Here is a 15,360-nt window from a genome sequence, read left to right on the forward strand (position 1 = left end):
CCGGCCTTGCTCCCCCAGCTCTCTCTGTGCTCTGTCCCCCAAATATTCCTACAGGTCGCACAAGATCTGCCTGCAACCCTCTTATGGTTAAACTGCCAAAATCAAGACTCTCTGCTCACCTTCACTCCTTCATTCAGCTTTTCTCCCGCATCTGGAACAAACTCCCTCACTCTCTTCAATCCCTCTCCTCCCTCCAGGTCTTTAAAACAGCTGTTCACCACCATCTCTTATCTTCCCCCATCCAAAACCTTGATCTTTTCTACCCCCGCTAATTTCACCACAAATCCACTTTTTTGAAATTCCAACTTCTTTCCTGGAAGTCCTTGGTGTCCTTGTGTTTGTACTTCTCCCCCACTCCCCCAACCCCTTCCCTCGCCGCCTCCCCCCAAGCCCTCTCCCTCCCACACATTCCCGATGTCCCTGCTCTCAAATGTTGTGTTTGTGTGCTTCCCCTTCTCTCCCCATCTTGTCTACCGCTCCCCTTTTTATGTACTTTGTTTGTTTGTCTGTTTGATTTGTTTGTGTGATAAATGTTAGCTCTTTCACGAGCCTCGATTCTGTATATATATATTTTTAAATCAAAAGAAATCATCAAACAGTTAATTCCCCAATTTTAAGTGTTGAGAAGCTTTCTTATTAATTCCAACACTACATACAGAATTTATACTTTATCTCAAAAAGGTTCAATATTCATTAACTATTTACAAAGGGAGTAGTGGTTCTGAGGAGGGGAATTTAATCTTTTATTCAGTTTTCCCCTCCAGGCAGCTCCTCTCGTCATTGTGTATTGGCCCAAGTGGCTGAAACAACAATTGTGTTCAGTGTCTTCTCAGATGTTCAGGCAGCGACGGTAACATTGACTGGCTGATAGGCCGGCATGTAAACAGGTAGGCAGACAGGCAGGTGTATCGGCCAGCAGATGTTGCCAGCTGCAGATGGTTGTGCTGCCCTGCTTGTATTTGTCCAGATCCCTCCGTTTTGCTTTTCTGTGATCCAGCACACTATCATGACCTCCCCTGCCCCCCCCCCTCCTTCGCAGGCTTCCATCCTCCCCTGTAATGCAGCACCCTCGAGCACCTGATACCACCCTGAGTGCTACCATACTCTAGCTGAGTCATGAATGCTCTTATTGGCACTCCTTACCATGTGCTCTCTGGCACTCACCACCTTAGGTACTCTCCTGTGTACCCAGGCCTTACAAGCTTACATCAACAAAAAATTAGTAACCCATGCCCTTCTTGCATACTATACAGCCTCTGCCACTCAAGGCTGTCAGAGTCCGGACTCCAGGGTGCACCCTCAGGCAAACCTGGCCTCACACTCGGGCTATACTCCCAGCCCTTAGCCACACATTTCCATCTAATTTGGAATTTCTTTCTTCTCCCAAAGATCTATCCAGCTCCTACATCATTCATTCCTTCATCCATCCCAAATGTTGCAGAAGCAAGAGAAGGGAAGAGGAGGAAAACATGCTAATCAGTCATCAATTTCAGCCAATCGATCTATATACAATTTGAGCTTTAAAACAATCCCAATTCTCTTTTTTGCAATTTATAATGTTCTATGTTCCTCTATCACTGTTGTCCATCAGTCTGCCTACTGTATGTCTGATCTTTACCTTTCCACAGGAGCCACCGCATGACCACCATGGAGCTTCGCAGCCAAGGTGACCAGGTCTGAGGAAAAAGAATACGGGACAATCAGGCATGGGTGAAGCAGGCTGCCGTATGTCCAACTACCAGTTGTACAGTCGTAGGCCCCATTGTGAATGTAAGTGTCATTGTGGGAAGTTTGCTTTTGTACGGTTTATTTTGTTTATTCATATCATAGACAACTTAAGTTAAGGACTGCAGACGCTCAGCTCGGGTCCTGGAACTTGGGTCCTACGCTGTGAAGCACGCCTGAAAATGAATTTACAAATAGCTTTGTAATTTTTCAAGCAATAGACGGAATGAAACTCAGTTTTCATTCAAATATAGTGAAGACATTTCTCCATTATATGTGCTAAAATTTTTGCGATGACCGATATACAGTATACTATGCTGAAGTTGAAGCTTCTTGCATCGCAGACAGCCAAGTTGTTGTTTCCGATCACTGGCATCGTTGATATGAGCCTTGTTCTGCAGCAAGAATAAGTAAATGCTTTGAGTAACGGAGATTGTTTTGAGAAGTCAAGAGCATTCGCAACTGTGCCGGAAGGAATTGTAAATGTGGCAAATATTTGAGATCTGTTATACAACTTAACTCCTCCATCACCCTGGCCAGTTGATCGGTGTTCATGGCTTCATGATTGTTGATAATAGTGAGGACCTCCTCAATCTGAGACCATCTGTGCAAAAGACTGTTCTTCTGCAGTTTGAAGTTTTACTTCGAAATTTCATAACCATATGAACTCCTCAAGTTCATCAATCGTAGGAATCCAAAGGGTTACCGACCTCTCTTTAAAGAGAGAAAATGAACCACTCTTTTTCCAATGTCGTCCACCATGAGATGGAAAGATCATGCTGAAAATACTGCACTTTATGTTGAAATCCGAAAAATGTCTGCCAGTGTCCTTTGCGAACTTTTCAAAGCTACAAATCTTATAATTGTTGCCGAGATGTTCTCTGCAAAGTTGTTTATGAACAGCAGCAGAAGTCATTGTTGTTGGCCTTGTAAACAACTGCTTCATCCATGACTTCAGCACTCCCGTGAAAACTGTCGGAGGTCGCTTTCCTCCACTTGCTGGGACCAATTTGCAATCGAAGTGTGATGCACAAACAAATAGTCCATCTCGCTCATTCAGACTGCCCGCACTATTCGGCATCACGTCAATCCATCCGGCATGGTCCGCTTCATCGGCAGGGAAACACACTATTGTACTATCCTGTCGGACTCTCTGCAATTCCCACCACTGCCGAATGCTGCACAACTTTTAGGCATATTTCCACGATATACCCAGCAATAAACAAAGAATTTTTTTTTTCCTAATATAAAATATAAAGAGCATACCTCCACCAAGCTAAACAGTTTACGCTTTGTATCCCACTGATAGGTCATATCTGGATCCGACATGAACCAAAATGGAATTGACTTCTTCTTGTCACTTTCCCAACTCATCCATCAGGCTTTGTCATAAGTCATCCCCAACTTTTTGAAATAACATGCTACATATTGTTTTTAGGCCACTTTATGGTGAAGAATCACTTTAAAAATACATAATTCTCGTATCCGGCTCCGTGTTCAGATCTTCACCAAAATCGAATCGATTTGTCCATGTCACACACCCAATATGTCCACCAAGTTTCGTCCGAATCCGTTCATATCTTTTTGAGATATCGTGCTATATATTGGTTTTAGCCATATCTCTCAATGGTGGAAAATCACTTTCAAAATTATCGGATCCACATCTGGATCCGGATCTTCACCAAAATTGAATCATTTCGTCCGTGTCACATACCCAACCCCTCCACCAAATTTCGTGTGAATCCATCTACAACTTTTTGAGATATTTTGTTTACAGACAGACATACAAACACACAAAGGTGAAAATATAACCTCCTTCTTACCTTCGGTGGCAGAGGTAATGGGATGCCTGGTATGTGTATGTAATGTAAATATTACTAAATTACTGTGTAAATTTTTATTATTTTTATATTAATTGACAAGGAGTCGATTATGTTAGTAGCTGTTTCCACATATAAATTAATGCATTGTCAATAAAATAATATATGTCAGCAAAATCATAATTCTAGACTCAATAGTTTCTGAAAATCCACTTATTGGACTTATTGAAAAAGCATGCATATTGAATATTTTAAGTAATATCTCAAAATGCATAGTATACGTCTGTCATATCAATTTTCTTTTAGCTCATATGATGGAGAAATGTCAGCTATATTTGAGTGAAAACTGGGTTTAATTTCGTCAATTGGTTGACAAATTACGTAGATATATGTAAAGTCATTTGCAGGCCTGCTTCACAGCGTAGGATCCCAGTTTTAGACCCCGAACGTAAGCGCTCCTTAATTTAAGGTGTCTATGATCGATATCGATTAAATTGTAAGATTTTGAATGTACGTTTTTACATTGCCAAGATCTGTACGGATAAATGTTCCGAAATAAAAATGACATGTAAATTGCTGAAGTACAAAATTATTACCGCCGCCACCAAAGGTGGATTGAGGTTAGGTTTTCACCCCTGTCTGTCTGCCTGTTTGTCTGTTTATCCGTTTGTCCGTTTGTGAACAAGATATCTCAAAAAGTTGTGGACGGATTCGGACGAAATTTGGCAGAGATGTAGCGTATGTAACATGGACGAAATGAATCGATTTTGGTGAAGATCCGGATTCAGATCCGGCTACTAGAATTTTAAAGTGATTCTTAATCATTGGGAGATAAGACCAAAAACGATACACAGCAGGATATTTCAAAACGTTATCGACGGATTTGGACGAAACTTGTTGGAGAGGTTGTGTGTGTGACTTAGGAAGAATCGATTCAATTTTGGTAAAGATCTGAATATGGATTCGGTTATGAGAATTATTTAATTTTTTATGTGATTCTTCACCATTGAGTGATCGGGCCAAAAACTATACAAAGCAGGATATCTCAAAAAGTTATGGACGGATTTGGACTGAACCTGGTAGAGAGGTTGTGTTTGTGACAAGGAAGAATCGATTTGATTTTGGTGAAGATCCGGATTCAGCTAGTAGAATTTTAAAACTGATTCTTCACCATTGAGTGATATGGCCAACCAGGCGGAGGCATGCTCTCTGCTGAGTGCCTTCTAGTTGTTAGTGCAGTTTTGTCGACTGTATTCCATCATCGCTTTTTCCACAGACACTTAAGCTCGTTTGCAAATAATAAACAACAATGACCACACTGTAGTCACAACCTGCGAGAAAATTGGGTAATGGGCCGATTGGGAAGCATGCATTCAAAGCACTCTTTAAAGATGAACAGCACAATTGGGAATGACACATTTAATGCGTTATTAGTTTCCCTAGACGTAGTCCAAATCAGGGACATATGGATTGTGTCTCGTCTGTTTGTCTGTCCGTCCGTGGGTGCGTGTGTCCACAACCATATCTGGGACATGTATGGACCGATTTTGTGGCATACTTGGCATAAACACAATACACGATGGTATGCATATGCAATCATCTTCTTTCACGTTGCGATCAAAGATGGCCGACTAGTGGCCATTTTAGTTGTAAAAAAAAACCCTGATGTTGAACACGTCCTCCACCATTTCTCAGACATGCATTTACTGATATTGTTAAAACTTGGCAAACAGATAATGAATTCATCATGGCTTACTTATGCCCGTCAAGTTTTTTTCGAGATCAGATCCAAAATGGCCGACATATGATTACATTTTTCAGGCTCCCTCATCATTTTTTTTTTTTTTTAATGTTGAATGCTCCAAGCACAGACTATATAACCCTCATCGAGGCCATGCCTTAAATAAAAGAGAAGAAAAGTGTATGATGAAAAGTGTATGATGTTTGTTTGCAAGAAAGAGATTAAAGCCAGCCCGGTAGCTATAGTTTGAGTGAGACAGAAAGTAAGATCAGCAATCCTGACACGGAGAGTGTAAGATGGTCCCGGGCACCAATTCAACTGTCCGAAGCCAGAACAGTAGTACTACCCTGGGCGGTTGCTGTATACAACCTACTACCTAAAAAACCGGTCCAACCGGATGGGTGTTTTTCTTTAGGAGACACCACCTCTGTACTGGATCGCCATTGGCTCCCTAAAGGAGCTCAGCCGCCCTTTAACAGGTATGGTTTTTAGTCCTGCAGGGTGTCACAGTCACCCTCCCCACTGGTAAGCCAGTGAGGGTAGTCAGTTCCCAGTCGCCGAATCCCCGACCATGCGGCAGGTCGCACTGGGGTTACATGTTACCAGTGGCAGTCAAGAGACTAAACTGACGGAAAAATAACCCTCGAACCAAACAGAGCCAATGGTTCTAGTAATTTGCGTAACATAACGCTTGATTACCACGCGTTCTGACGTGCTGTATATTCTGATGGGCTTGATTAACCCTGACTATTTATTATTCGACATAATATGATTAGATTTTTCTGGGTCCCTCATTGTGAATAACACTTGACCCAAACAAAGCCAATGAAAATCTGATGCAACAAACCCAGGCAGGGTATAATCAGCAGAGGCCTGCAGGCCTAATGTGTTAGGCCCACCGGAAAACCAACCAAGCTGTGTACACAGCATAAAAAACGACATTACTTTCCAGTACACCGAATAAACAGGGTGTTCCAAAAAACCCCGGACAACTTTGATTGTTAATATACTTAGAACTACAAATTATACAATGACACCCTTTTGGTTTACTGTATGTATGGGTATGCGAATATATATATATATATATATAATTTGCGTATATATATGTGTGTGTGTGTGTGTGTGTGTGTGTGTGTGTGTGTGTGTGTGTGTGTGTGTGTGTGTGTGTGTGTGTATTTAAAAATATATTTTAATAATGGGACAGACTTAACGATGGGAATAAAAAGTATGTGGGATTGACATAATTTTTTGACCTTGACCTAATTTTAAGGTCACGACCGAATGATAGAATTATTAACATTTTTCACCAAAACTCGACTCTGAAGAGGTTATGGATGTAGTCGTTTTTTTTTTTTTTTTTTCTTGTTTGTTTGTACACAAGATCGAGGCTCGTGAAAGAGCGAACATTAATCACACAGAAAGACAGACACATAAAACAAATAACATCGGGAGCGGTAGACAAGATGGGGAGAGAGGGGGAAGGACACAAACACAACATTTGAGAGCAGGGACCAAGAGACATGGAGACATCGAGAGATCTGTGGGAGGGAGAGGGCTTTGGGGGGGACGCATGAGAAGGGGGGGGGGGGCGGTGGGAGAGGTATAAACATATGGACACTGCCAGGATTTCCAGGAAAGAAGTTGGAATTTCAAACAAGGTGGATCTGGGGTGAATTAGTGGGGGTAGAAAAGATCAAGGTTATGGATGGGGGAAGATAAGAGATGGTGGTGAACAGCTGTTTTAAAGACATGGAGGGAGGAGAGGGATTGAAGGGAGTGTGGGAGTTTGTTCCACAGGCGGGAGAAAAGATGAATGAAAGAGTGAAGGTGAGCAGAGAGCCGAGATTTCGGCAGTTTAACCATCAGAGGGTTGCTGGCAGATCTTGTGCGACCTGTAGGAATATTTGAGGGACAGAGCACAGAGAGAGCTGGGGGAGCAAGGCCGGAGAGGAGTCGGTAGAAGACAGAAAGACCACCTACCTGCCTGCGGTGAGTGAGTGAAAGGCCCTCAGAGATAGCTTCATCGCGGGAGATTCCAATGATTTTGAAAGCTTTGGATTCAACAGCGTGAAGCCGAGCCAGGTGTGAGGCAGGAGCACCAGCCCATAGGGGAGAACAGTATTCCATTGAGCTGCGGATGAAAGCCTTGTATGTGGTGAGGAGCTCAGGTGTGCCGAGGAAGGACTTCGCACGACGGAGGATGCCCAGTCGGCGACTGGCTTTGGAGGCCAGCTTGGAAATGTGGTTTTCCCAAGAAAGATCATGGCAGATAGTGAGACCCAAAAGCTTGAGCGACAGAACTTCTTGGAGAGGATTGTTGAGAAAGTAGATGGGAGGGTTATCTAGTCGATCTTTTTGGAGAGACATAGTAAGAGAGTGAGATTTGTCAGGATTGAAAGACATGTTCCACTTGTTTGACCAGTCTGTGATTTTGTCCAGGTCTTCAGAGAGTGAGGAGGCTGCAGACTGCCGATCTGAGGGAAGAGGAATGGAGCGGCAGAGAGTGGAGTCATCAGCAAAGAGATAGAGAGGATTTTCCAGAGAGTCGGAGAGATCATTGATAAAGACCAGAAAAAGCACAGGGCCCAGCACACTTCCTTGGGGAACTCCAGCCTGAACAGGAAGGGGAGATGAGAGAAATCCATTCAGGGCCACACGTTGACTACGACCAGAGTCCGCAAGCCATAGATGGAGATTTCCATGGATACCATAGGAGGAGAGTTTGGTGAGCAGAGCTGGGTGCCAGACCGTATCAAAGGCCCGTGATATGTCAAGGGAGACAGCTCTGATTTCCTGTTTGGCATTGAGGACCTCCATCCATTGTTGAGACAGCAGAAGCAGCATGTCCAGAGTAGAGTGACCTGGTCTGAAACCAAATTGATGATCAGAGATCAAGCCATTGGAGAAGAGGAAAGATTTCATATCCGAAGCAATGATGGATTCCATGACTTTGCTGATAATTGGGAGCAGGCTGATTGGTCTGTAGTTGCAAGGATCTGTTTTTGCACCTTTTTTGTGTAAAGCGGTAATGTTAGCTGATTTCCAGGATGCTGGCAGATGACCTTGAGCAAAAGATAGGGTGAAAAGAACAGAGAGAGGGTGAGATAGAGCGGCAGAGCAGGATTTTAGGACCCGTGGGCTGATGCCGTCTGGTCCAGTTGCAGAATCAGAGTCGAGGTTTGACAAAAACTCCTCCACCTTGTCAGGAGAGAAGGACACAGAGTCCAGGAGCAGTTGGGTTCGACTGGGAAAGGTGGGAACAGAGAGAGATGGGTTTGGGACTAAGGATTTTGAGCCGAACACAGAGTTGAGGCATTCGGCTTTGTCACGTGCGATGTCAACTGTGTGGCCATTTGAGGTAAGGGAGGGGATGGAGGGGGAACAAACACCAGAAACGGATTTGACCAGACGCCACCAGGATTTGGAGGAAGGAGACAGGTTTGAGAGTTCATTCTTGAGTGAGGAGAGATAGTGCTTCCTGGCACTCCTGAGGGTAGACACACACTTGTTCCGAGCTTGGTGGAAGGAACTGAGATTGCCTTCAGTTGGATTAGCCTTCCAAGAGGCAAAGGCAAGTTGTTTCAGGGCAACTGCCTCACCACAAGATTCAGTGTACCATGGACGGGAGGAAGGGTAAGACAATTGAAGGCGAGATGGGATAAATCTGTGCATGAGAGAGATCAGTTTGCTTTGGAAGAATTCCCAGGAAGAATTGATGTCAGAGGCAGTGGAGATGGGAGACCAATCCAGACGATTGATGGCTGCTTGAAGACCGTCCCAGTCGGCCTGAGTGAAATGCCAGACTCGTCGACGCTGAGGAGGCTCTCTGAGAATGGCCAGAGAGATGTCCACTTTGACAAGCACATGATCAGAAGAACCGATTGGAGCAGAAGAAGAGCAGCAGACATTAGCAGGGAAGTTTGTCATAACCAAGTCTAGAAGAGAAGATACTCCATTGGCTGAGATCCGGGTCGGGAAATTGACAGATTGTGTCAATCCCAGTGAGTCACAGAAGTCCTTTGCTGAGGTGCCATGACTGGTGAGAGAGGAACCCACACCCAACCAGGTGGCATGATGACAGTTGAAGTCACCACATATGAGGAAGAGAGAGTTGGGATGAGTGGATAGAAGTTGGTCCATGTTGTCAGACAGTGAAATGTAGATGGAGTCATCACTGTTTGGGGGACGGTACAGAACACATATGAACAAAAGGTGGGAGCGGAGAGGAAGCCGTAACCAGAGGTACTCCTGCGGGTGAGGAGGAAAGAGGGCAGTGCAAGGAGAGTGAGGAAGAGAGTTTTTGACAAAGATAGCCACCCCACCACCAGGCCGAGGCTCAGGTCTATCATACCGGAGGAGGGAGTAACCAGGAAGAGATATTAAGGAATCAGAGACATCTTGAAGGAGGAAAGTCTCTGTTAAGCAGATCAAGTCTGGATTGTCAGAAGCAACCTGTATGGAGAGATCAGTCAGGTTTGAGCGAACGCCCCGGATGTTTGAGGTCCATACCGTTAATGAAGAGAGAGGGGGAGCATCGGGTACAGGACAGGGGAGGGGAGGAGTAGGGTAAGATGAAGGATGAGAGGGGGAGGTAGGGAGAGCAGTTGATAGTGTGTCAGATGTTGCAGAAGAGTTCCAAGAAAGGGAAGGATGAGGAGGATGAAAGGTTTGATGGTGAAGGGATGAGGCACAGTGAGGGGTTGTTTGAGGGGGGGCAGAGGAAAGTAGAAGGTTTGGGGGGGTGGAGGTATGAGATAGAAGGGAGACGAAGTGGGGAGGAGGCAGCTTGGAGGAGGAGGGGGGAGGAGGGAGAATTGGAGAGGAATGGTATGGGGGGAGAATTGAATGGGAGGGATTGGGGGGGAGTTTTGAAGGGGAGGAGTGAGGGGGGAGTTTAGGAGGGGAGGGGCAAGGGGGCAGTTTTGGAGGGAAGGGGCAAGGGGGAAGTTTAGAAGTGGAGGGGCAAGGGGGGAGTTTAGGAGTGTAGGGGCAAGGGGGGGGATTTGGAGGGGAGGGGCAAGGGGGGAGTTTAGGAGGGGAAGGGCAAGGGGGGAGATCAGGAGTGGAGGGGCAAGGGGGGGATTAGGAGGGGAGGGGCAAAGGGGGAGTTTAGGAGGGGAAGGGCAAGGGGGGAGTTCAGGAGTGGAGGGGCAAGGGGGGAGTTTAAGAGTGGAGGGGCAAGGGGGTAGTTTAGGAGTGTAGGTGCAAGGGGGGGGATTTGGATGGGAGGGGCAAGAGGGGAGTTTAGAAAGTGGATGATTAAAGAAAGACGAACATTGATAACAAATTGGGTTTGTTGTGATTTTCAAGTTAGCAATCCGATTCAGAACGATGGAGGAGGGATGGAATGAATGTGAATTTAGACCATGTAGTGAGGGAGACGTATAAGATATTGAATTTCTTTTTTTTGAAGTGGAATGAGTTGGAGAGGAAATTGAGAAAAGCCTTTTAAATATGAAGAAAAACAGCGTGTTGTAATATACCACTGAATAAAACACAGAAGGGGAAAGGTTAAACATATTTAAATAATATTTAAACAGAACTGTGAACAATCTTATATGCACAAAAATACCAACGGGGGGAGAGCCGAGAGGGACCACCACGAGTCACGTGAACAGGGCAAACGGTGGATGGCAAGGAGATAATGGGGGCGGGGCGAACAGCACACCTGGACAGAAAATACAGGATGAGACAACAGTACACGTGGAGAAAAGAAAATAAATGTTTTTTTTTTTTTTGGGTTTTTTGGGGGGGGGGGTGGGGATTTAGAACGTTAGACAGAGTATTATGTTCGGGGTAGAAGGGAAAAAACCAAGAGCCAAGCAAAACACGCTTAAGTTAACAAAACACCGACGGGGGAACAACTACAAGGCCACACACGAGGAGCAGAACACGATTAATTAATTACGAGTTACAGGAAATTCAAACCAAAACTAACTATAATCAAACAATATCGCATGGACGATAAAATAACGAGTTGAAATTTGACAATCTATCTGGGGAAATGGGGGAGAAACACGTGGTCGAAGAACGAACGAACGAATAAGAATGAATAAACGAATGAGCACAGAGAAGGTAATGTCTTTTTTCTTTTTTTCTTTTTGAGTTGAGATTTACATAAGGAAGTAGGCTTTGGGGTGGAAAGACTGGGAAAACAGAGAACGAAAGTTATTGGATCACAAACGACAGACCGCTGAGAGAAAAACAAAGCCTCAAGGTTGTACAGTGTACACTGTACAAGGCCTCAAGACGACATGAATTAACACGATTTTCAATACAGGTATGAAAGATTTGCACCGAAAATCTTTGTCGGGACAATATACGTACATACACCATAAAATAAATACAGTTTTAACGAAAATACAAAATGGGAACAATTACTTAACTTCGATTTCGATGGAGAGCGTGTGGAGCTGTGAAAAACGAACCCTCGCCAGCAAGACCGGTAAACGGAAGTCAAACCCTCTCGGCCGCCAGGTTCACTATGTTAACAAATATAATTTCTTTCAAAATTTTGGGATTAGCAAACCTGTACATTTTTGGAATCTTCAGAGCATGGAGAATGTGAAAATCAATGTTGGCATTTGCACAGACACCTGCATGGCCGCCATTTTGGATTTTCAAAATGGCCACCATAAAATACATATTTTGCGCGATCTCGGCTTCGAGTCAACCTAGAGACTTCATTAAATATGCTAATCCTATGTTTTCTGGGTCAAGGAATCCAATAAAGGCCTCAAAATAGTGCTCAGGATTATAGAAAAGCAACAAACAAAGGTACTTGAAAAGCATTGTCTTTATATTTGTGATATAACTGTATTACATAATACATGATATTGCAAGTCCTTTGAAGTTATAGGTTGTTATAGGAACTTATAGGTAGTATCAGATTGAACTATAAGTCCTATACACAGGATATACTAGGTCTATACCGTTCAGGAATATGCTTTTACAGATCTTCATCACTGTCCTGAGTGTCATTTTCGCAAAGGTATCTACGCAAATGTAAACATTAATTTTTGGATTCCTCATGCTCTGAATATTCCAAAAATGTATAGTTTTGCTAATCTACCAAAATTTTGAACGAAAAAACATAGTGAACCTGACTAATGGAATCTGACGAAGGAAACCTGATGGACAGGTCGGGTGAGTGCGTGACAACAACAAATGTATTCGACTTTGGTGAAGATCTGGATCCGAATCTGGATGTGAAAATTTTTTAAGTGATGTTTCACCATTGAGAGATTGGACCAAATACGATATTCATCACGCAATCTGAAAAGGTTATGGATGAATTCGGATGTAACTTGGTGGACAGTTTGAGTGTGTGACAGGGAATAATAATTGTTTCGATGCTGTTGAAGATCGGGATTGAGATCAGGTCTCTCCGTGGATACAAAATGTAAACTCTTCATCCTGATCTGATGATGTTTCCATCTGAAGACGCAAACAATAAAGTTTTTTACTAATGTTCTTGTAATTAATAACACTAGGGCATGCCCGTACTATATATAAGCTCGGACGTGCCCGTACGTGGGTGCCCGTTCCTTGCCAAAAAAAAAAAAAAAAAAAAATTTGTGTAGGGGTGTGTGTGTGTAAACATCCTAGGGCGTGCCCGTACGTGGGTGCAAAAAAACATGCGTGCAAACAACAACAACAAAAAAAAACTTTGAAACCACGTGGCAGTAACGACCACAGAACCCCCCCCCCCCTCTATTTACATGAATGGTTTGGTCCATTCGCAACGACCACAGAACCCCCCCCTCTATTTACATGCAATGGTTTGGTCCATTCGCAACGCCAAAGCGAACGGCGAACGGCTAAATCGCCATAGCTCGGTAAGTACTTGTCCGATTAATTTCAAACCTTGAAAAGGCACATCCTCGGGTCCCCAGCAATATACCTGGCAAGTTGCAAGTATATCGGACCCGTGGTTGTCGAGAAACAGCGGTCACAGACAAACAAACAAACGTACAAACGTACAAACAAACACACAGAGATTACTGGAATTATAGATAGATAATCAGTCCCTCGTTAGTCGTTACTATAGTGGTAAGTATCCCTGCCTGTCACGCGGGAGACTGGGGTTCGATTCCCCGACGGGAAGGCATTTTTTTGTGTTCTAAATCAGTCTCAGTGACGTCATGGTTAGAGCGTTGGCTTTGAGTCTGAGAATTCAGCGGTTCGAATCCCACCTGAGTCATATCAAGGACTTTAAAAAAAGGTTCTTCCTGCTTCCTTGTTTAACACGAACAGTATTTAAAAAGGAGAGAGAGCGCAGACAAAGAACCACATGTTGGAAGCCATTGCCCAGCCTTTATTGGCCCTAAAATGGCCTCCTTCTGTGTTGAATCTTCTTGTGAGGGAACTTATTATTACAATGTCTGCCTTTCTATGATAGGGACAGGATTATACTTGATGAAGGGTTGACTTGTTTCTGCAATTAGTGACCCAATTTGTACCTGTGACATGTCCCACTTCAAGAGCTTCACGTTGCTGTTGTGGTTCTTGTTGGGGTCGATATTTGAAATATGCACCAATTGGTCGACAGCTGCCGGAACACACCCACATCTGTCGCTTGACTCCACCGACCATGATGCTGAGACAAAATGATATGGCCGCCATCTTGTTTCCTTATGGGTCGATCACATCAGGCCGATATAGGTCAGGTCAGGTATGGGAGCATACACCAAAGCAACGCGTCACCTCATCCACTTTCCGATGGTTCTCCAGGGGCCTCCGTCTGGCCATCCCCCATGCTGGTCATCTGCGAAATCAAGGTCAGAGATCTTGACACTCCCAAACGATTTACCGCAGCCTGACCTCTCCGTCATCCTTCCCAGAATCCAGTCCATGCAAGTGCTGAATAGTGTGGGACCCAGTGCACACCCCTGCCGAACTCCATTAACAACTGGAAATAAGTCAGAGATGTCAGAGATGGAGCCACCACACCTCACAGCACTCTCAGTACCAGAGTATAGTTCAGAGATCAGATTGATCAGCGTTGGTGGCACCCCACGAAGACTAAGAATCCTCCAGAGGGCATCCTGGTTCACCAAATAGAACGCTTTGCGGAGATCAACATAGGCTGCAAGCAGCCTCTGATGAAACTCTTGCTTGCATTCAGTGAGAACCCGAAGCACAAGGATACGATCAATCGTTGACCTCTCTGGTGTAAATCCCGACTGCTCCGGTTGCTGGTGTTTGAGCAGATGGCAGCAAAGCCTCTCAAGAATGATCCAAGCAAAGACCTTGCCGGCACCAAGAGTGGCGTCACCCCTCGGTGGTTGTTGCAGTCCTGTTGATCACCCTTCCATTTCCAGAGGGGGAAACAAGATCCCTCTTCCAGTCAGTTTGGATGATGCCTGTGCTCCAAACAGAGCACAGAACTGCATGCAACGACTCAAGTACAGAATTTCACCAGCTGTGAGAAGCTCATCATGGATGCCACAAATCCCAGGAGCTTTGCCCCCTCTCATCTGGTTCACTGCCGCCTGTATTTCAACAAGTGAAGGCGGTTCACAGTTAATTGGGGGGGGGGGGGGGGGGATCAATATTTGGGATAGCAACACCCATAATATCAAACTCAACAGCCGGTGGGTCAGCCTGGTACAGCCGCTCAAAGTAACCGGCCCAGTGGGCCTTCACTTCCGACTCCCTTGTCAAGAGGCCACCACCCTCTGCTCTAACTGCAGTACACCCAGGGACAGGCTCAGAGGAACGCAATTCACGGATTCCTCTGTAAGCGGGATGAGAATCACATTCTGGAAGTCGGCGTGACGTCACAGCTACGCACCGCGGCGCCGCCATCTTGGAATTGTGGAAAACATTGGGCGCCATTCGCATTCACGCACATGACCGACTTCCAGAATTTACCAAGCAGCTAGCTAGCGCTTGCCAAGCCAGCCGTTCCTTAACGGATTTGAATGGAATGCTTGCTCGAATGCTTAAACCACTTGGTGATCTCTCCACAACAAACTTGGTAAATGAACACACACCCAATGTTCTTGAGACCAGACCATAAATCGACTGTAATCTCTGTACCCCAAAGAGGATTTCTGGAAGTCGGCGTGA

This window comes from Myxine glutinosa, chromosome 8 (assembly GCF_964187855.1).
Source record: "Myxine glutinosa chromosome 8, kmMyxGlut1.1, whole genome shotgun sequence".
NCBI classification, from domain to species: Eukaryota; Metazoa; Chordata; class Myxini; order Myxiniformes; family Myxinidae; genus Myxine; species Myxine glutinosa.